Genomic DNA, 22,916 nt, shown 5'->3' with positions numbered 1-22,916 from the left:
GCTGCCCCTTTAAGGAGGAGGGCTCCCGCCGCCGGGCGGGCTGGCGGTTATTTGCGGGCGGGCGGTTAGAGGTGTCGCTGCCCGCTGAGGGGAGGAAGCGCTGTGCGCGTTTAGTCTGAGGGGAAAAAAGGAAAAGTCTCGGTGTGTTGCCCCTTGGGATGGTGTGAAGCAGTCCCCTGCCTCGTCTCGGCTGGCTAAACCCTTTCCAGCGCCCTTCTGGAGGGAGCTGTAGGAGCGTGACCGCAGCAGCTTTGCGGTGTGGCCTTCCAGGTAGCTCGCTGAGGGGGGAGAATTGCCTTTTCAGTCCCCTCGGCGGTATTTAGGCCTGTAAGCGTGGAGGGGAGGTGATGCCTGTCGTTTTTTCAGAGTGCTCCCGAAGTCCGCGTGTACGTTAAAGTGGAGAGGTGGTTGAAGGGTCATCGCTGCTGCAGTTCTGGTGCATGGGCTCACAGTGCAGGCAGTTTACTTAATTACTGACTTTATCTTGAAGAGCTCTAGTAATTTCCCAAGACTTCATGGTGCAGGACAGAGTGCAAACGCAGAGCTTTTCCAGTCCCAAAGGGTTCATAGCATCTCCGAGACCAGAAGCAGCCTTCCAACAAACACTGAGAAGGTCTCACATTTATAGCCCTGTTTCTATATTAAAACCACAACAGGAAAAGTAGGAATTAAAAATACCATTGAAGTATAACATCACTATGGGAGAATTGTAGGTGTTGGGCTGGGGAGGGGGTGGGGGGAGGCTATTCCTGGCAGGCGAATCCCAGTGCCCTGGGGAGCTCTATCAACTAGTAGGGCTTTGGTTGATAGGAAAGATCTGTCCACATTGGGTAATTTTCAGGATCAGTGCATAACCGTGGTGATTTCCAGACCTTTTGCGGTGTTTCAACCATTCAATGTTAATGCTACTGAACATGGTTTAATATCTGCAAGTTGACCACTGTCCTGCACAATGCCAAGGCTTTTCATAACTGCAGTCGCTGCAGTTTTCTCAAATGGTGGCTTCTTGCCATCGCAGACAAGGCTGCTCACTGCGGGGGAAAGGGTAAATATTACATAACTGTATTAATGTACTGAAACAATGCATCTGAATGCTAAGCTCCAGCAATAAAATACTTCTCTTTTCCTAGTTGCTAAGCCTTTCCTCTTCAGGCGCGTTGTTGTTTTTGCAGTGATGTAAGCATACAGGGCTGAGTACAATAGGAGAACTGTGTCAGATAAATAGGAGGTTTTCCCTCCGGAAGAGCTTGCAGTTTAGGAGCACAAGCTGGAACTGCACAGGACAACACTGAATGGTACAATGCTGAAACGGCATGGTGGGTGGCTCTTGTTAAGTGCAAGGCACCACAGAACAGATGGGTTTCAAGGAGTATCTTGGAGGAAGAGGGGGAGAGAGCTTTGCATGCATTAAAATAGAGTCTGTTCTGGGCATGATAAACAGCACTGCCCATTCTAGGGTTTTACACTTCCTTTAGTTCTTGCTTCATAAATCTAGCCTCTCTGAATGCGTTGTAGAAGAATAGTTTCTCGGAACACAAGTTCACATATTTATTATGTTTATTACTGTTCCAAAGCACTTTGCTAATGTGTTTTCTGTGACTGTTTATACACCAGCACCACCTGAGTAGACAGATGATATTAACATGGCAATGCTCTAATCATAGTATGATCAATTTTGTCAAATTTTTTCTGAATTATAAAAAATCCCAGGAGTTAATTCTGATCTCAGTAAAGGAGATGTCAGTCAAGTTCCACTGGCATGGACCACCACTGGGCTCTGCACATAAACACTGGACACTTCCCTGTGTTTGTCTGGCAGGCACATTAAAGCCATTGCATGGTAGAGAACACAGAGCTGCTCTCCTGTGGCATATGTGTTACGCTGCTGCTGGACATCTGGAAATCCTGGGCAAGTGCAGAAAAGAGCAGGATCTTAGTTAATGAGGCATAAAAGCATTAGGGTTGGCTGTTTTGTATGTACAGTCTGGCTGTCTGCTGTCTCCAAAATCTCAGTGGGAGATTTTGCTTAGAAGCTGGAAGGAACAATACAATAAACATCAAATGATACCTGCTCATTGAAAAACAAGCAAACACCCGGGCTTAGGATAACTTAATGTGAAAATAGTTTACAAGTGCAGGGAAAAACACATTAGGTCTATCCTGCTCACTGTAACTAACTAAAACAAAGAGGAGAAGGTACAACTTTCAGACAGCTCAAGAAAATGCTTCTGCACAGACGAACATTTGTGTTATCCTGGATATGCAGGTCCCTCTGTTATTATTGCATAGTTACTGTTTATTGTCATAAGAATAAAGCTGGGAATAAAGATGAGAGATTGCCAAAGAGGCAGTAAGTAAAATGTCACCAGAAGATGCATTTGGATTCCCGTGAGGCAAATACTTTTCTGTAATGACCGTTCTTGTATAATTTCTCAGAAATGTTTGTCATGCTTTTATCAGAGCATTTATAATGAAGTAGCATAGGGGATACCCTTTATCAAGATATCTATTATAAACCCCTTACATAACACTTTCCCTTCCATAATTTGACTTTTGTAGTCAAAATCTCTCTTGGTTTTACAATGCTGTAGGAACAGTGACAGAACTGAAGTATGCTATAACATGCAATTTCTGTAACTAAAAATCCATGTTGCAGAATTGTTCAAGCTGTGGTTTGCCAAGAGAGTGCAAGCTAAGTACTGCCATTGATGCTTGTGGGACCTTGCAATGAGCTAGTTCAGGAGTTAAGTTCATTTGTAAGGATAAATGTGATTAGTAATTCAGTAACAGCTTACTTTTAATAATGTCTTAGTCAAACTACAATGATGTTTTCATGATGAAGAAATCTTAGAAGTCTTCTAAGTTTTATAAATTGCATGAGAGCAAATTCATTACATGTTTTTCAAATAATTTCATCTACAAATAATTCAGAGATCGTGAATGTGATAGTTCCAAAATATAATGCCTTCTAATGGACAAGTAGGAATTGGTTCCTGTATGAGAGTGGGATGCAATTGCTTATGCGTGAGGGAAGCTGCATCATTTAGTGTTATTACAAATGTAGTAATGCCACGTACATAAATATAATGAGAGAAGTTGGGAACTGATCATGAACCTCATTCAGAAAAGAAGCTAAGGTGAATTTTTTTATATTATAGTAAATTAAGGGCATGGCATGTGAACTAGTTTTAAGTGGCCTAGTTCTTTAGTACATTGGCTTTTTCACATCATGTTCCAAGGGTGCTTAAATTATGAAGATGAGCTAATGTGGGTAGTTGATAAGATGAACATGAATTAAAATGATATCAGGAAAGGAATATCAGGAAATTTAATTTCCTTGAAATTAAAATATGTATCTGTGAAAAGTATAACACAATGCCTGTTTATTATTTGAGGAATCCATATGCAGTTTATAAACATATTTAGTAGGAAATTTCTGTGTCATGAATGCTGGAGTACATACAGTTAGCTTTCAGGGACATCTTCCTTCTCAAGCAAAAACAGTGGAAAATCATTAAAACTTGGTATCTTCTATTCAAATGGGAGAAGACTGCACTGCTAGGATAGCTAAATCCAAAAGAAGCCAGCCCAGATATTTTTGTCTGTGAGAGGAATTTAGGATGAGAAGAATCTCCAAACAGAACAGCAAAGAAGGAATTATTTTCTTGAAGGAATTACCTGCAAATCCTTGAAGAATGGGGGTGTGTGGCCCTGTTTCATTTCAGTGCCCTGGAGATGTGTGGGAACTTCCATTGCAGAGCTCTGGTTGTCCGAGCAAGGGGAGCTATGACTTCAACCCAATCCTTCTAAAAGCTGATCTGGCAATTTATGTGATGACTTGTGGGAGCCTCTGCACAAAGATGAATTTCACCTACTAAGCAGATCTTGCTCTTTGGTCCCCTAGTCTTGTTGAGCAAAAACGGGTGTAAAGTAAAAATAGAAGAAAATAGATGTGAAAACATCCATATTGCTTGTATTTATATGGCCTGCTGCTGATTTCATGTGCCCGTCCTTGGCATGCATGTGAGTGAGCAGACTGTCACTGTTGAGCAGTGAAGGTCCCTCTCTTTCTCATGGAGGAAGCATAGTTCTTTCAGGACCTTTGTGCCTTAGTTGATACAGCAAGTCAGCAGCATTAATTGTACTCTCCACAAGAGTCCTCTCCAGTAATCTTCTGATGAGATGTTTTTTCATTTGGATGGTGTGACGTATAGCCATTTGGATGTGTGAGTGAAAATCACATCCCATGTCTCCTGCTAGGTGTGGGATTGATAGCCCCAGCAAAGCAAGAAAGTTAGTTTTTCATAGAACAGGTAAACTACAGGGAGTGGCAGCAGAAGCAGCTTCCTTGGCACCCACTAATGCGTTTCATCCTGATGTGGAGGGTAACTCAGTCTCCATGTCCAAACAGCTCTTGGCCTTTTTGCCCTGTCTCCGCATAATAATGCTGCACTGAGGACATGCACAACTCCATGGAAGTCACTGGCTGTTCTCACCTTTCAGTAACTATTCACCTGGGTTACGTTTGAAGCAGCAATAATTGCTGTACCCACTGCTAGTTCCTTGAGACATGTTGTCACGTACCCATTCACAGTTTGGAAGACAGGCTTTAACGCTTAAGTCACCTTTTTTGGTATCCAGCAAAGTTTCCATTCCTCATGTCTGTGGAGAGGTTACCATCTTCTACCCTTAGATTGATATTTATTTTGCAGTGAAGTGCAAACAGTTCATTCAGGTACCTAGTGTTTGGCATTTGGATGAGATTTCAGATGGCTATTTAATTTATCATTCAGTGCAACCCACTCTGAGGAGAGGTGTCTGCTTTAAACCCGTACCTCTGGAAAAGAGCTATCAAACTTTTAAAACAGATGAAGTCAGCTAGCCCAGCACAAGTGCAGTATCTTGTGCTGATGAATATAACACAGAGAGGGATGCAAAATGATGCTGTTTAGTGAATTCTTTTTAATATCTGCTGCTATTAAAATGGGTAAAATGGTATTTTGTGAAGTGAAAAATTATGGGGCCAAATTTGGAAGCTGAATGTTTAAACTGCTTTGCCTCCTCAAGCTGTTTCACACCTCTTTGTGGCAGGTGCACCCGCCCTGATCAAGACCAAAACTTCTTGACCGCTGAAAGGAAAGCGTTCTGGAAGCTGCGGTTTGGGGGTCGAGCTGCCCAGCGGCATGGTGACTGTGGTCACGTACACACCTCGGTCAAGGGATAGGAAAGGCAAGGGCCTTTGGTCGACAGACAAGGCCCTCAGGCAATGAAACGCCTCCGTTGAGAAAAGTTTCTAGACCGCTGACCATATATGACCACAGGTCAGATTCGACTCGGGTACACATGGAGTCCTGCCGGAGGGCAAATTGCGTCGGTCCTCCTCGGAGCAGTGGATCTGCAGCCAGGGGCTCTCCCCTTAGGTTGGGACGCTGCCAAAGGAAACTCCTTGAGGTTGAGAGCCCTTGCCTTGTTGGGTGAGTGATTGTGCATTTTGGGTCATCGTTCTAAAGCTTAGGAATTCTTAAGTCGGCTGTGTAGTATTGGTTCCGTTTGACAGACATCCAAACCTGTAGTTTACTAATGTTGGTTGGAGCGCTAAACAATTTTGATGAGAATAAATCTCATTTCGAGTACCTGCCTCATCTATTTTGAAAGATTCCGTGACACTCTTCTGATTCCCATGGACTTTCAAATCTGCACAGACTCCTTTAGATTTATTTTTCGATTTGTCTCACTACTGTACTGATCATAATTTAGCTTCATGAGAACTTAGGAAAAATTAGGCAAGAGACGGGTTTTTTGTTTGTTTTTCTAAATGTTCAGCAATTTCAAATTGTTTTCACAAATAAAAAAGCCAGTTGTCCTCTTCCCCTTCAGGCTTAAAAGCTATGTAAATAGTTGATAACATTCTGTTGTAGCGGCCCATGACTTAGATTCTCAAGTGCAAATTTTCCTGCCCTTTCCTCCTTACCAGTATTGCTATAAAGCAAATTGTCAGCCTATTTAGACGAAACAAGTAACAGTCAAGGCCAGATTCCCTCTTTTCTACCTCTCACTGCATAATGCCGTAATGAGATTCTGGCCAAACAACTCAGTGCAATACAATATTCAATCTGCAGCGTACTCAGAAAAGGCTGATGTGAATTACTAAACACACTCATTAGCCCCTATTTGTATGAGGTTACTGGAAATTGTTCCCACATCTTTCAGCTGGTTATGCTGCTGCACTGGGACACATCCTTTCAAAGTGAATGACGCACCCGGTCTGTACTCTAATACATGCAAGTGAGTTTACTTTGCAGCTTTTGAATATACACCTTTAGTTTGCCCAAGAGGTTCTGGTGTGACTGGCCATAAGGAAACAAACCTTCTGTGAACTTTCTTAAAAGCATGGGTAAAGGGGCCAAGGTGGTCCTTCACTCCTGCCTGCTCTACAGGGCCAGCACTCAGGAGCAGTGCAACAGGAGAGCCTTCTGCAGAAGGGTAGGTACCCATGCTTGTACCTCATCTCTGTTCTTGCATCAGATGAATTGCATCAATAAGTTTCCTGAGACCAGAAAAGGAGCAGGTGCAGGAGGAGAGCGTGCCTTCATTTGGTGTCTTTTGCTCTTTTTACCAACCAGAATTTGAGATACACCCAAAATTATAACTACTTTGAATGATCAAACCTTAAATAATAATAATATTACTTGCATTGATACAAGCATTTAATAGATGTGAGTAGCTTATAATATGAGCCCATAGCTAGAGAGCATTGTAGATTACAAATCACAGTTATAAGCAGCCTTTTGGTCTGCTGACCTTTCTAACAATCCCTAACAATGGGGAATATTCTTTTAAAGCATCTAACCTATCACTTATAAAAGATTTATGTCATGTTCTCAAGTGTGATTTGGTAAAGTAGGACCACTGTAAACAGAGTCATTCTGTATAGGCTTGTCAGCTTTGACATCTTACAAAATAAGGAGCCTTTTCTTGGGCTCTGGGCATGTGATCACCCTGTTACTAGCCGTATTACTAGTGTCATGTTACTGTACCTGGTTCTGATCTACTGTTATGGTGGTGCTTGTTATATGATCTCAGTAGGAGAAAAGAAAAGAGCCTGTTCTTTGGCTCTGGGCACGTGATCACCCTGCGACTTTCATATTCTTCGTGTGACACTAGTTGGCTGGCACAAGCACCCATCCGTCACGAGTCAACAAGTGTGAATGCAGATATTCTGTCTGTATGAGCGAAGTTTTTTAACATGTCTGGCAGCTGTTGCTTGAGAGCAGGCATTGTAGGAACTTGTTTGGGACCAGAGTCCAACGTATAAAGACTTTCTTTGGCAAATTATCTGCAATAGCAAGAAGGCAGAAAGGAGGGATGTTGCTTGTTCACTGACAGATATTTCTCCCCTGCCAAGCACATGCCTTACAAAGTTTAGTCAATGGATGGCACTGCTGACTTTTGACAGCTGGGCTAGTTTTGGGAGCTGGCTTGTGCAATGCATTTATGACTCATTGTTCAGTTTAAACCATGTCTGAAAACTTGCTATTGCAAAGTGGTTACTTCAATAGTAGTCATGCAGCCAACTCTGCTGGAACAAAGAGGGAGTAGATGTTGTGGGCCATTAAGGAGCATTATTAGGGAAATGTAACTGAGTCCGCAGCCAGTCCTCATTCATCACTCCCTAGTTCTCATTAGAAAAAGGTTTGCTGCACCTCATCCTGTGTAGGTACAGAAAACAGAGTGGGATTTATTTATTGAGAAGGCCTACAGCACATTTTACTGATAGGAGCTCAACCTGCTTGGGCTCTGAGATAACCAGAAGTCATGTAACTGTTCTGTGCTGAGCTAATGAGCTTTGCTGAGAAAAAGCTGTATTTCAGGCCCGATGCCATGCTAATGTGGTTACCTGACTTCTAATAAAACTTGGAGCCGCTGCTGAGCATGAGCATATCTGCTGGGAATATGGACAGATATCAACTAAATTGCTGAATGTTTTTTTACTGCTGCAGAAGGTTCTTTACTTGTTCTTCAGATGTGCATCCAGTTGCCAAAATACGCTTTCAAGAACCACTGTATAAATTCTGCTACAGTAGCAAGTCTGGAGAAAGGAGGGCTCAGAAGGTATCCTCAGCACTAAGGAAAGAGGGAGGAAAGCCATTCCGCTCTATTACTTCCCATTATTCATTATTTCTTATTAATAATGAATAAGACATTCTTCATTATTTGTTATCCTATGGGATAGTACATGAGAATTCACTTAGTATTCATGGATTTAGCAAGTTTATCTGTTTACTATAGAATCCTTCTCACTTGAGCTTACTGAGGCAAATTCTTAATTACACTGTTGTAAACCTAGACTTTTTAAAATGGGAGAGAAGAACAAGGAGATATAGCAATGTGAATTTAAATGGAGAATTAGAAAGGAGAGCTGAAAAATTGAAAACAATAAGGATCTTGGATGTTGTACAAAGGTTATTAAACATGCAAAGAAAAGAAGAAACAGAAAAAAATGAAAGGGGAAGGTTAGAAGAGAAGCTGTCTATGAACAGATCCTCTTATGCCAGAAGCCTGGATGAGTTTTAAAAAATAACCTGATTCCAAAAGTTCCTAAAGAAACTCAACCTGATAACACTCTTTGTTTAGCTGGATGCAGTTAAGTGAAGTGTATAGTGTTGCAGCAGTATAAAACTGACATAAATCAGAGAGTGATCTGGGCCTTAATTACCAGTCTGCCATAACAGCAGATTCAGTCCTATGGAAACCCCAAGTGGTTTCCATGGTACATCATCCCCCACATACTAATAGGTCACTTGCCTTCTAGAAATACTTTCAAGATAATTAACAAAAATAATAAATTGGTAGACCATTTTGATTCTAATTGGGGGTCAGATGTATTGAACCCTTGAAAATCTGAAGGTTTTGCTAATGATCAGAAGCAATCAGCATTCTATGGTACCTGCTTTGTTCTTAGTTGTTTGTGAAGTGTCAGATTTTTAATGGATGCAACATGCACCACAGGTCACCAAGAGACTATGGTTTTGGGGAAGCTGCTCTGCTGCCAAAGTGAAACTGAATTTTGTTGGCCTGAAGATAAGGTATTTCTCATCTTTGGGGTTACAAAACCTAATTTTACCTTCTATTAGAAAAGCCTTCAGCTGCCTCTGACAGGACTGCAGGCAAAGTAATTGTACTGGAGAAAAAAATCTGACAATATACATTGTCTGCTAAAATCTTCACTAGGTTAAGCAGTTCTGTTTTGTACTGACTAATAAAGTAAAAAAAATCAATGTTTACCAATTGCTGGTAACAGTCCATATGAATTCAGCTTTTTGATGCAGGCTTTGGGATTTGGAGTTCTTCCTGGATAATGCCTGAACCCACAAACGTTAGGCATGTGGTTGTAAGTAGTTTCCATGGGAATAGCATTAAAAGCTATTTAAAGAATGAAAGAAAAATTAACACATCTTTTGTAGATTTTTATGCCAAAATAATTGATCCTAAAAGCTAGTGTGAAGCAGTTCACACACTGACACAACAGTGCACAGAGATGTTTAATTCTGCTTGTGTTAGACGTGAAGTGTTTATAAGCACTTGTGACAGGTGAACACTGTGCAGACAGAAGTTGCACAAACATTTGTAATTCTGCTCTATCTTGACCTTATGTGCAGAGGAACTATATTGATGAACACTGCAGTCTTTCCTAAGCCAGTATTTAATATTAGTATTTAATTCTCAGTGAACAGAAAGAGCTTGGGCTTAGTTCAGATCATTTCCTTCTTTTTTGTTATCAGAATAAAGTCAGGAATTTAGGAGGAAATGAAAAGATAAACTCTTTGGTCTTTTTTGAAGTTGAGGAGATGGCACTGGAGTAACAAACCAGGGCATTTAATACTCACAGATACCCTAGAATAATAAACCAGCACGTAAACTGACCGTGAACAAAAAGGGGGAAAACCAGCCTGTGCAGTCCTTCTGAGTAACTCTGCTTTTACAGTGGGTAACTGCGGGGTGCAAGGAAGGGAAAGAAGAGGGTGGAACAGGGGGCAGAATCGATTTGTGAAGCAGAATCTTGTTACAGGCTGCCAGGGAATAGTGGCTAACAGAAAATGTAAATGATTAATTCAACAAGATCTGAAAAATGCCTTGTCAGTGTCATTTTGAATTGGGTCACTGGTGCTCCAGTGCAGTATTGTCATCAGTGCTGGTGTGGTGGGTTGACCCTGGCTGGATGCCAGGTGCCCACCAAAGCCACTCTATCACTCCCCCTCCTCAACTGGACGGGAGAGAAAATGTAACGAAAGGCTCATGAGTCGAGATAAGGACAGTTTAATAAAGCATAAGCAAAGGTGGCACGTGAAAGCAAAGGAAAACAAAAGATTTTATTCTCTACCTCCCATCAGCAGGCAATGTCCAGCCACTTTGCGGGAAGCAGGGCTTCAGTATGCGTAACGGTTGCTCCGGAAGACAAACGTAAATAACGAATGCCCTCCCTTCCTCCTCCTTCTCCTAGCTTTTATTGCTGAGCAGATGTCATATGGTATGGAATATTTCTTTGGTCAGTTTGGGTCAGCTGTCCCAGCTATGTCCCCTCCCAAGATCTTGCCCACGGCCAGCCTACTGGTGAGGAGGGAATGTTGGAGAGACAGCCTTGATACTGTGCAAGCACTGCGCAGCAGTAGCCAAAACACTGGTGTCTTATCGACACCTTTCTGCCTACCAATACAGAGCACTATGAGAGCTGCTATGGGGAAAATTTACTCCATCTCAGCCAGACCCAATACAGCTGGATATGATGAAACTAATAGAAACTAGGAATGTTAATTATGAACCAGGTCAGCCGTCTTTTACTATTAGCGACAGCATCATCCAGCTGCGATACCTGAATAGACTTTCTCACACGCCATTGGCAGACACTGATTTTTAGGAGCTGATAGACCCCAGATCAATAACTTACCTAATACATTTTCTGAGCCACCTACAAGCAACTTTACACATGTGAGATTGGAAAGAAATAGTCTTGTGTTTATGATACCCCATTCTCTTACAGCTATTTCCCTTGGAATAGGATGTTCTCCCCAGGCATCAGAGGGTGCAGGTCCAGGACTGCCTGTGCAGAGGTGCAGCTTTCGCTGTGCCCAGCTTCCGTGCACCCAGCCACACAGGCAGCATCTCCTGCCTGCTCGTTTGAACTGTTCTGCATTGAGCACCACCATCAGGCTGGAACTGGGCCAGGGAAAATTCACTCATTTCATAAAGTTTCCCTTTTACAATGGAACAGGTATAAAAATGTGACCCTTGAAGCACATGGCTAACATTTGCCTCGGTACGGGTTGCCAAACAGGGCAATTAGGGCCTGACCTTGTGGGAAACTCAGCATGTGATGCAAGAGATGCTTAAAAAACCTTGGGGCTTTTCAGATCTTTATTCAGAGGAATGAGGAGATAATCAGTTCATAAGATGTACTTCAGTGGACAATACCAATCAAATTGAAATTCTAAGCTGTATATTCATGCTCAGCAGTAGATTTTTTTAAAATGATGTAAAATGCTAGCTAGAAAAATGGTTTCCATCTAGGTTAACAATAGAAGCTCTTGCATAAGCCTCTGGAGTTTAAAAAAAATGCTTAAAAATCATTTCCTGAAATCTTCTAAATGGAACTGACTGAAGATAAAATTTGGAATAATTTCCTCCAGAACCTATGTTATGTTTAACTTGTTATCAACATCTGAATTGCGTTTCTGAGGCACCAACCATATGTGCTCACAAATTAGGACCTGTATTGCATGCTTTTATTTTTGTAGTTAGAAATGCTCCAAATGAAGGAAGGAACCTTTGTTATTAGGAAAAAAAGTTGATTAAAAAACCCCACCTTGTTCAATTTGTTATTTCCTGCTGTAGACTACCAGGTGCCAACTTTATATTTTTCTTCTGCAGTTGGAGCATTTGTATATAGTAGGGTACAAGAATGTCCAGCAGGGAAGATATTCAGCTTTCTGGAAATTTGTTGAAGATCATGGAACACTGCCAAATATTTTTCTCTTCTAAACATATAGTTGTACATTTAATAAATATTACAGAATTTGTAACACTACCATCCCAATATCTGCTTTAATATGAAAGGACCTGAAGGTTGCACATTCCCATGTTCAAAGGTTGAGATCCTTGGCAACTAGAAAACAAAACTAGATGAATAGCCTGTAATGAATACTGGGGTTTTTTTGTGTGACTATGGGAAAAAGTCTGATTAACAGATTTGTCGTCTTCTGATTTCAAAAGGATTCCGATTTCTTCTTCACTTTCTTTCTTAAACCATAGTGTAAGACTACTGTGTGCTCTCAGGCAGATGTTTCATTTTACCTCAGAAGAATTTGGTCACTTCTTGCACATTTCTTAAAGCACGTAAGATAAAAAGAATTATATTGATGAGCAAGTACTTTATAGCAGTATTTGGGGCTCTGTAAAAAAAGAAACAACACTTGTCCACTGTTGTAAAATATTTTGAAATTAGTTGCTTCCTCTTTCATGTGAAATTTTATTCTTATTTAAAAAAACATGTTGGCTTTATAATGTGCACTCTGGGCTGTTTGTAGTGCTGAGCTGCTTTCAACCTGCTGCTCTAACATGGGGATGTGGGACAGTTTCTTGCTGACCAGCTGCTTCAGAGAATGCAGATCCTAACCTTTAATGAAAGACTAATTATCTGGTAGTGGCTGAGCCTCAGAAGCCTGACTGTACCTTTGGGCTTTTGAGTCAAGCCTCTATGGAAGGCAGCTGCCACTTTCACGCTGTGTTTTATCTGTTGAGGTCCTGGCTTAATACACGCACACTCTTGTTACCACCAGGCCCAGAAGGTGAAGGAGAAAAACATAAATTTCCTTTAAAATTCACTTGGAGTTCAACGCGAACTTTAGGATATAGAGTTGCTAATCACCTAGAGGTGATTCACCATTATCAGATAATCTGCCTTTAGCTGAAATTATTTAAATACAGTGAGTTGAAGACAAAACCCCAATCTCCTAGAACAGAGAGAACTTCATGTAGAAATGAGCAAAGTATTTTAAGTTAATTCAACACTTTCAAATTTAAAAAAATCTGGCTGCTTTGGACTGCTCTGCTTCAGCAAAGCAGAAGGAAATCTGATTTACCATGCATTTAGATGGGCTTTCCAGCTTCTTTGTTAACGGAGTGCAAAGTAGCAGTCTGAGGCTGGTATATCTGGCTGTTAGTTTTAGCTTAACTTTTCCTCTTTTTTCCCTTAAAAAATAATAATTATGGAATGAACATTTCTTGGACTTGTTTTAATGTTTAAAATGAGCAGATGCTCACCTAACATGGCTTGACATCTATTGATTTTAAATTTTGTTTCTGTTCCATCAGTTGTATCCTGATTAAAATGGCATGGACTATCTTCTGATGTTTGATATTGGAACTTAAGTTTTGTAAAATTTCTTGGGTTTTAACATTCAATAAACCAAGAAGCAGAGAGAGCTAGTAGCCTGAGTGCTCAGGGCAGTTAGCAAAATCTGTGGACTGGCGCAACAGCTTTAATTGGAAATAACTAGACTTTATGTGGCTTTGGACCCTGACATTTATTTTCAAGGTTTTCTCACTAATAAGGTTTTTCTTTCTTTCCCTTTTGGCTTTAGATAGAAATGTTTTATTTAATGGATTTGTCAGCTTTCCCATCCTGTCAGAAATCAGACAAACAGCCGCTCATTTATAATGGAATAAGTAAGGTGAAGAAGTGGTTTACAGTATTGATATTCTGTGCACCTAAAATATCTTGAGAGAGGAAACAAGTTGAGTGTCTGATCCTGCAACTCTATTCACAGCAAAGCTCATATTAAGTCCTAGCTTTTCCATGAAGAAGTCAGTCTTACAGAGTATTAATAAATAAATCATCTCTTCGTCTTATAGAGCTGACATTAATGGATCAGAAATTTCATGTCTCACTTGATGTATCTGGATGAGAATGTAGCCTGGAAAGTGCTCTTAAAACTGCTTCTACTTCCTAGCTTTACATATTGCTGAAGGTAATGCTTATCATCTTAGTTATTTTTGTATTTATAAAGGAGTACATTGATGAGAAACTTCATAAGCTTTTGGAAGAACCAGTGATTATTTTAAGGTAATGCTTTTTCCCAGGAGCTTGACATCTCTCTTGTACATGTTCTGGACCTGAATCACCCTCAATCTGAAGTTAAATATTACTGATGAATTCTCCTTTGTATCACTTGTAGATCATTTGTTTCTTTGTCTGTTGTGTTTGATTTTCATCTTGCATTGATGAAAACTTGCACTAGCTCTCTAATGGTGGCTACCACAGTACCAAACTAACAAACAGGATTCTTCTCACTTCACATATTTGCCATTTTTTAATTTAAGCAGCCATAAAAGAACACACAAGTGGGATATAACTGTCGAATGATGACTCCCTGCCTCCTCCACATCCATTTTTTGTACCCTTCTTCCATTTTCTGTGCTGCCTGTACTTTTGTACCCTGTAATGACAAAACTGACCTCAGCAGGTTGCCAGTTCTGGAAAAGTGCTTAAAAATCACTTGCATGACTAACTAGAGAGAAATTTATGCCAGCGACTCCTTGATTACCAGCCTGTCTGGACAGAACAACATCCTCTTAATGCTGGGGCACACTGAGGTTCGGTGCCCTGGATGTGGCAGGGGAGAATCAGAAGAGATTTTGAAGAGGGATCCTTCCCATGAAGAGAGACCGGTCCATGGCCATGGAGAGAGAAGGCTGGAAGGAATTTCACTAGACTTGAAACGATGACTGTTTCTTTGAATCAAGCGGTGAAATTACTCTAAGAGATGAGGAGGAAAGAAGAAAGAAATAACCTCTGGATTTCTTCCACCCACCCTGACCCCACCATCAGGGCATTTTTTTTTTGTACTTTCCTTTTTAGAAAGTATCTGTGATTTAAAAAAAAAAAACAACCCACAACAAAACAACATACAAAACTTCTCAACTAACCCCCTCTACTAAAACACCTACTTTCTTGCTGTTATGCCTTTCTAGGGCTGAGATTAACCATGCAGCTGAAAACTTGGGGGAGATCTGTGTGGGTTTGGGAATTTGGAGGGCTGAATTGCAGAAGCATTCAGACTGGAATCTGCTCAGGTGAGTGCACTTGAGGGACCAGAAACCACATCCAGGCTCTGCCCAGGCCACACCAGGGCTGTTTACAACAGCCAGAGGCTATCCAGAGACGACTGAGTGGGTGAAGAGAATGAAAACATAGCTGCTAAGTGACTCAGAGCTGCAGTCAGTGTGCGCACAGAACATCGGGCATCATGTCATTTCAGTCATACAAATAACTCGGCAGTCCTCTAATGATGTTATGTATTACCATATAATTGCATAGCTAATTTGGCAACAAGACTAAATTAATTCCTTAATGTAAAGGTCTGCAAGATACACTAGTCTTTTATGTTGTGTTTACCTCAATTAATCTGGAAGGTAGCCAGATAAACAACTTGTGATAATAATGGTGTAATTGTTCTCTGTCAAATCTTGAGTGTTAGAAAGAAAAAGCCCAGTTTTCCTGTACTGCAGCCAGACATAGTCGTCACTCTCTTCTATGCCACCAGGTGGAGAAGCTCACCAGTGCGACTGAGAGGAAAGGGAGACAGATGCTAAGCAAACTGTGCAAAACAAGACTGCTCCTGATCAAGAAACACTTTGTTTTATTTTGAGCCTAAACCTGCCTTTTTTTTAAAAGAAAAATGCACGGATGAACAAAAGTTTCAAATATAACGTTGTTTTCTAAGGGAGGAAGATAACTTTCATATCCAAAGCAAGCGCTATTTCACAGCCCTCTCCCAAAGTAATGTTGCTTGTTACCAACACTTAATAGCCTTTCCCACCTATAATTCTGAACGCACTTTTCAAAGATGGGTAAAATCTTTAACCCTCTTTTATAGATGGAGAAGCAAATACAGGCTAAGCAGCTTTCTTGAGATACACTATAGATCTGTAGTAAAGACAGTGAATCACCCAATTTCAAGTTACAGCTAATGAGATTAGAAACACCAGCACAGGAAAACTGACAAAATAAATCATAATCCTGTATGGATTTACAGTGAGTGAAAACATGTATCATGAGCACTCCCCAAACTGAGATGCCTAATTTGATCCCCAATTAGGTGACAGTACACTATTTGCTTTTGCCGTTTGAATTTTGGGCAGAGATTGTACCCACTGAAATAACGTCCTTTGAAAACTTTGCCATGTTGTCTGATAAACCAGGTGGGGGCTGGAGGCTTATTGAAATTAAGGGATAAAGGCTTGGCTTTGATGTTGAGACTGGGTGTTGAGCAAGGCAGCCGTACAGAAGGTCCAATCCCAAAGTTATTCTGCATGTACAAGTGTGGGATTCTGGATGCTGGACTGAAGACATATCAACATCGGCAGGAGCAGACAGACGTGAGGTATCTCTGGTTATGTTAACCCTCCAGCTGCAAGTGCAGGATCATTTGCACCAGGCTTTTCTGAGCTGGCAGGACGTGAAGCTGCCTGAATGCTGGGTGATCTACCTATCCTAGCTCAGGGTCAGGGCTTATTAGCTAAAACACAGCATGAAGCTAGTGAGAATGCTGTGCCAGCTCTGTACATAGAGCATCTCTGTAAACTATCCACTTGCAGTATGGCAGATCCTCAGGGCTCAGGGCAGTGCTCTCCACAGGGAGCTTACAGGTTTACAAATCAAAGTTCTCTTCCAGGTTTCACTGTCTTGAGAGAAATGCTTGACCTTGGCTATCTCTGTTTACTTAGCTGTAGGACAGATTTTACTATAACCACTTAGAGTAGTCCAGCTGGATAGTTTAAGGATTAAGTGAAGGATTAAGCAATACATGAAGCAACAGATGATCCATAAGAATTTCTTCTTTTGAAGTATAATCCTGCCTTTTGATATAGGTTGGTTCAAACTTCAAAAGCCTGGCTCTGGGAAACTGGACCTTAACCCTACTCCTAGACTTTCTGAGTGTGTCCTGTTTACTGAAGGTCTGAATCCCTTTAGCATCTATCAGCATTCTTCTTGTTTGAATCTTGCCTTCTGTGCAAATCTCAAGAACTGAGAACATGATAGTTAGAGCATGATAGTTTTAGGTTGTATCAAGATGAACTCTGTACTTTCAATCTATTGTAATGTTTGATCTTTCTGACCCCAAATCAAAGCTATTTTCTGAAGCATTACCATGGTGATGCACAACACAGTGTATTGTCATTGCCAGAGCTTTTAGAGTTTTATTGAAATGCTTTTGAGCTGAAGAAAAAGATGTATATGAAATAATAGTACATTATGTTGGAGATTGACTTACAATGGGTTGCTATATAAAATATTTAATAGAATCTCTAGAATTATATCAAGGCAAGTTACCAGAAAATTAAAAATACCTAAGTATATAGAGCTGCAAACATAGATATTAGTGTGTGAGTACAACCAAGCCTCTCCTTCTAAAGCACTGAAGGAAGAAATGTTTGCTAGCAAATTGAGTAATTGTTTCTGAAAATTGGCAGCTATCTAGTTTCTAGGTAAGCCTTCAGTATTACCTATTCCTAAGAAACTTCTTTGGATTCACAGAGTGCTTACTATTGTGAAGCTAATAGATATGTTTTTGATGAATACATTTTTCCATTTGAACTGTGAGAGCAGTAACCTTTAGTCATACACAGACAAGATCATTTCAATTCTAGGCTTAGTCCAGCAAAATTGCTTGATTCAGAATCTGATATGCGCATTGGCTTAATTATTTTTGAGGTTTTTTTTTTCCATTGTGATGAATCTTATGTGATGATCAGATTGTGAAGTTTATTTTACATGCATGGTAAATTTATCTTAGGTCTGGTGAATTTGTTTCTCCTCTGTTCCCCCTGCTCTTTAAAAATATGTAGGATTTCTTTTATTGCTTTTTAGAACACCCTTTGTAAACATCATATTCTGTAGATCTAAACCCATCTTTCCTGAAAACCAGCAACGGGTGTTTGATGTGAAATCCTGACCTTATTCAGGATTTAGCAGGAATCTTAAACCATTAACAGGTAGTTCAGACTCCATTTAGTGCAAATGAGGGCCAAACCCCATTCATTTTCCTAGGTTAGGCAAGAGTCCTAAAGCTCTGTTGCTGAGATGTTCAAGAGTTGACTGATCTCACTTGAATCTGTGTGTCTGCTCTGATTTAGGCTGGTAAAAGTGCAGTCAATGCTATATATTTTACCTTGTGTATCATTAATTTTAACATATTTTGTCATTTCCTCTCAAAATTCATTAATGAGAGTAGAACCATTAAATTTACATACATCAATGACTACGCAGTTATGTTAACCGGATTGTTAGAAACATCAATATTACTTGAAAGTAGGTCTAATTATATTGTGCTTCACACATTGGATGTTATTTTTGTCTGAATTGTAATGTGGCTAAATTATTATTTTGATTAAGCTGATGAGTTCATTCTCATTTATCTTCTTCATTCTGATTTATTTCATTCAGAAACCTTTTAAATCTACATAGCTGTCCCACTCTGAGAAGCCTCCCACTAAAGTTCAAGCAATACAGTGCTATTCTTCACAAGGGCAGTTATTGGAAACTGGGAGGAGGAAGAGAATGGGACAGGATATTTTAAGTCATAGGACTGAACTTCCTGAGTGAATTTGGGCGTTACTCAAGAAGTTTAAGTTAATGCAAATCAATGCAAATCAGTTCAGCTTTGCATCCAGAAGCCCAATAAATAGGTTGAACTGGCAGACTTGAACTTGATTGTGCTAACAGTCACCCTGATTAGCTGCCTTTTTCCAGCAGGTCCTTACCAAGTCTGGAAAGATTCTTTTCCAAGGATTTTTATTTTCCATTATGTGTGTCATTTCCTGAGACTGATGTTCTGCTAGTTGGTAACTGCTGTCTCTCCTGAAGGAGGCACCTGACATTCGCGAGGCCATTTTCTAAATAATGGGAAAGATTGTACAAGTTCTTTCAGAATTAACTAGAGCTCTCAGTGGTGGGCTCTTGCCACAGAAGTGGCGAGGCTGACAAGGCACTCCTGCTAGTTCTTATCCTCTCTCCATCGTATGAATAAGGGCTCCATGTGGTCGGTAGGGAACAAAGAATGAAGCTAAGTGCCAGAGGACTCTCCAATCCAACACATAGTGTGTTTGTCTTATCTAAAGAGGTGACTGAGCTCTTCTTTTCCAGATCCATTTATAAGGCTCATCATTAACACTTTGTTTACTAAGTAATAATAAAAAAATTGAAGTACAGCAATCAAAAGAACAAATTAGGAATTATGGGAATTGTGGCTGAGCATTACAGCTCACTTGGTCACTTGCTTGGACTGTACCCAATCACCTCCACGTGTTGCACATCTAGTTAGACTGTAAGTACTATGATTGTACTTGTTAAGCTAAAGCTTTGCAGACATGGTTATAGGTAAAGGACAGCTGTTGTACATAACTGCTGTTTGGCCCATATAGAGCTTCATGTGCTATTAACTGGAGGCAGGTTACCAGAGATGGTGCTGGGTGGTCTACTTGTGATGGTACTGCAGGTTTAAAGGACAGTGGCTTTACATGTTACTGTTGTTGTACTGGGTTGGTGCTACTCTGCTTCGTAACACCAACGAAATGCTTCAAACATTGCTGATCGATTGCTTCTGAGCTTTGCCAGAGCTCTCTTCTTTCTGGCTGTGATGTCCGGAGCACCCACTAGCAACATACTACAGAAAAGTTACACAGCTACACTGGCTTTCCCTTCCACACTCCATGTCTGACCTTTGCACATGCAATAGGAAAAAAGGAGGAGAAATATGTTTAGCAATTAACTTTTCCATTCTTGGTGAACCGCTAGCTTAAGGGTTAACTACCAGCAACAATAACATGTTAAACAAACCAATAAACGGATTAAATACTGCATTGCTTGTATATAAAAAAAATGCTTCAGATAAGCAACGAGTGTTTCGGTTTTGGCTGGATATCTTGAGCCTAGTCCTGCTCCTAGGTTAGTTATAGCCAGGTACTCTGTGGTTGTAGGCTGTCTTCTCCCGCAGGAAGACCCATGCCTACTGCATGGGGGTTGCACCATTCTCCAGACAAGCCAGTCTTTGTTTCTGGCTTCCTCCTTGCTTGAATGCAAGCTGTGCACTAGCTCTAGCTCCCCATCCCTTTGCAGTCTGGATACAGTGCAGAGTAATTTAATTAAGGATGCTCTGCGGGGAAAAGAGAAGGCTGCGGCAGCCAGGGGACAGCACATAAAAGCAGAGCATCAGCTGCAGCTAAATGATCAATTGTGTTGCAAAAAGAACGGATACGGTGACAAGTTGGAAAAAAGGCAGTTTATACAAACTCACCTGAATCCCATGTATGCTCAGAATCAGGACACAGCACATTCTTTTATGAGCTATTGCAGCACGCAGTGTGAGTGTTGTATCTTTGTGTATTGCTTTGTGTATTTCTAACTGGGCCATGACATTTAATGAAACTGATTTTTTTTTCCCTCATTAATAATGCAAAATATTTAAACAGTATCTAGCATTGGTTTTAGAGGCTTTGCTGATAACTTCTGTTGCTCTTAGCAGGACTGGTTAGCCTCAGTAAGGAAAAAGGATGGTCTGATCATTTCTATGTGAGTTTAGAAACTGCAGGGCTCCTGTAGAAGAATCTACAGTCCTGTTTAGGGACCTAATTTTCCCACATGTTGTACAAGGAGCTTTGCTATCTTGCCAGCAGTGGCCAGCATCCTGGATGCAGAGCCATCTTGAAGGAACCTCAGGTAGGAGTGCCTAGAAGATGTGTATGTATGTTCCATCTTGGCATGTATTAACCTCTTTTCTTCTTAAGGCTTTTATCTCTCTGTGTGGCACAGGGTAGGGGGTCAGAGGATTAACAAGTCTCCATTTTATTACTTCACTTCTCTCCTAAAAATTCCTAATACCCTGAGGCTTTTAGAGGGGGAAATAACCTCATAACTTGACCATGGTTTCAAATAGACAGAAAAACAAAGGTCCACATTCTTCTCCCCACACTTGCTGTGGCAGTATCAGGGCAACTATAATTGCACTGATGCTAGTGGAAAGAAACCTACTTCAGAGTTCCCCATTGCAATGGGAATTTTGAGACTATTGTAATGCTTAAATTATTTAAAAAGTGAAGTACTGCATGCTGTTTCATTAGCTGGCATAAAAAACTATAAATCCAAACTCATTCTAATGTTAGTTGCACTGAACTACATACTGGGCTAATTGCAAAGCTTTTAGCTGTGCTGGTTGTCCATGCACTCCCTACTTCCCTGCCCAGGAGTCCCAAATTGGATATAATGGAAAAAATTAAAGCATTAAATGGTTACTGCAAGTGGCTTAGATTGCAGTCTGCCATAACATCTACGTCATCTGCACAGGAAACAAAAAGTGTTATTGTCTGGAATGTTTCCATTCATCTAAAAGACATCAGGAAGGCCTAGCACTTGACTTTTACATGCAAAATTATTTATCTTTAGATGCTACAAAACAGAAAAAGGGGTTTTTCTTAGAATGTATTTGTGATTCTGAAAGACATCAGAAAGCTGTACTTAAGGATTGTAGATTAGACGGTAAAAAGCCTGAGCAAAATAACAAATTCCTCAGTTTTGGTGGCTAACATTTTACGTACCATGTCTTGATACAGTAAAGTGATACACTATAGTGTCACTTTATAGTGAGGGGGCTTGTCACTGGAAGAGAACAACGACAAGGACTCCTCCCTGTTCCCTCTCTAAGTCCTCAAAGGAGGGGACTCACATAAGTGACAAGGCCACAAAGCTATTTTTTTGTTGAGGCCTCTGCTGATGCAAGAGAAACTGGAAGGTTTTCAGAGCAATAGGAAACACATAAGCGCCTCTCCTTTTCTTTGGTAAAGAATGACGCACATATTGCCTAGATGCAGTCTGCAAAATAGGTCTGGACACATTCCAGAGCTCCACCAAAACCGAGCTCTGGCACAGTATGAATGAGGTCATCCAGAGTTGGTCAGGCTGGAATGTCTTCAATACATTTTACTTGCACCTGGCACTGCGAGTACCCACCTGATTTTCTTGTTGTGGAGGTCAATTACTTGTGCTGCGCAACAGAACTAAATGGCTGCAAATATTTACCCATCTTTAGTTTTTCCATGATTATTGAAGTAGTACTTGACTTGAAGCTGCCATGAAGAATCATGTTTTCACCGTAATGAAAAACAAGCTACACAAATGATTTTTCTTTGCTTGTTTCTGTTTCCTGTGTGCTGGTAATGAACTGTGTAATCTGGCACCAGGTGGACACTCCAAGTTTTTCTGGGACTGCAGCAAACCAGAAATGTTTGCTAGTGAGTTATATTCAAAGATGATAAAAGCTTCCTCAGCACCTTCCTGCTCACTTCCACAGTGAGCAGAACTGTCCCTGTTGGAGGTCTGTGCTTGACTGACTGTGTCAGCTTAACCAGAATGAATGTATTTATGGTGCTCAGCAGGTATCTGAAAACAAGTTTTCCTTGAAAACACTGTGCTACATTGTGTCCTTCAATTACCTCCTACTGCTGAAACTGCTGGGAAAAGGATCTTTGCCACTGATAGTAGAGGCGTTCAAATCAAACAAACACTCCAGGATTTTGCTTCAGTAGGTCCCAGAAAAGAAGGGAACCAAGTCTTCATGGTTCTTTGAATTTTTGGCCTCTCCTGACTATTCTACTCTGTAGTTATGTCCTTATCCCTGTAGCATAGACATATCTTCATAAAACATGAATTTATCTCCTGAGTGAGAAGGAAACAGAGTGAGAAGAAAGGGAAGCATTAAGAAGTCTACTACACGAGAGTGTATGTGCTTTTCATGCTCACTCATGATCTGTGGCCTGCAACTGTCCCTATCTGTATTATAACTGTATCCAGTCCTGATATGAAACTG

This window comes from Gymnogyps californianus, chromosome 17, assembly GCF_018139145.2.
Source record: "Gymnogyps californianus isolate 813 chromosome 17, ASM1813914v2, whole genome shotgun sequence".
In the NCBI taxonomy this organism is placed as follows: domain Eukaryota; kingdom Metazoa; phylum Chordata; class Aves; order Accipitriformes; family Cathartidae; genus Gymnogyps; species Gymnogyps californianus.
Note: the sequence above shows the minus strand (reverse complement) of the source record.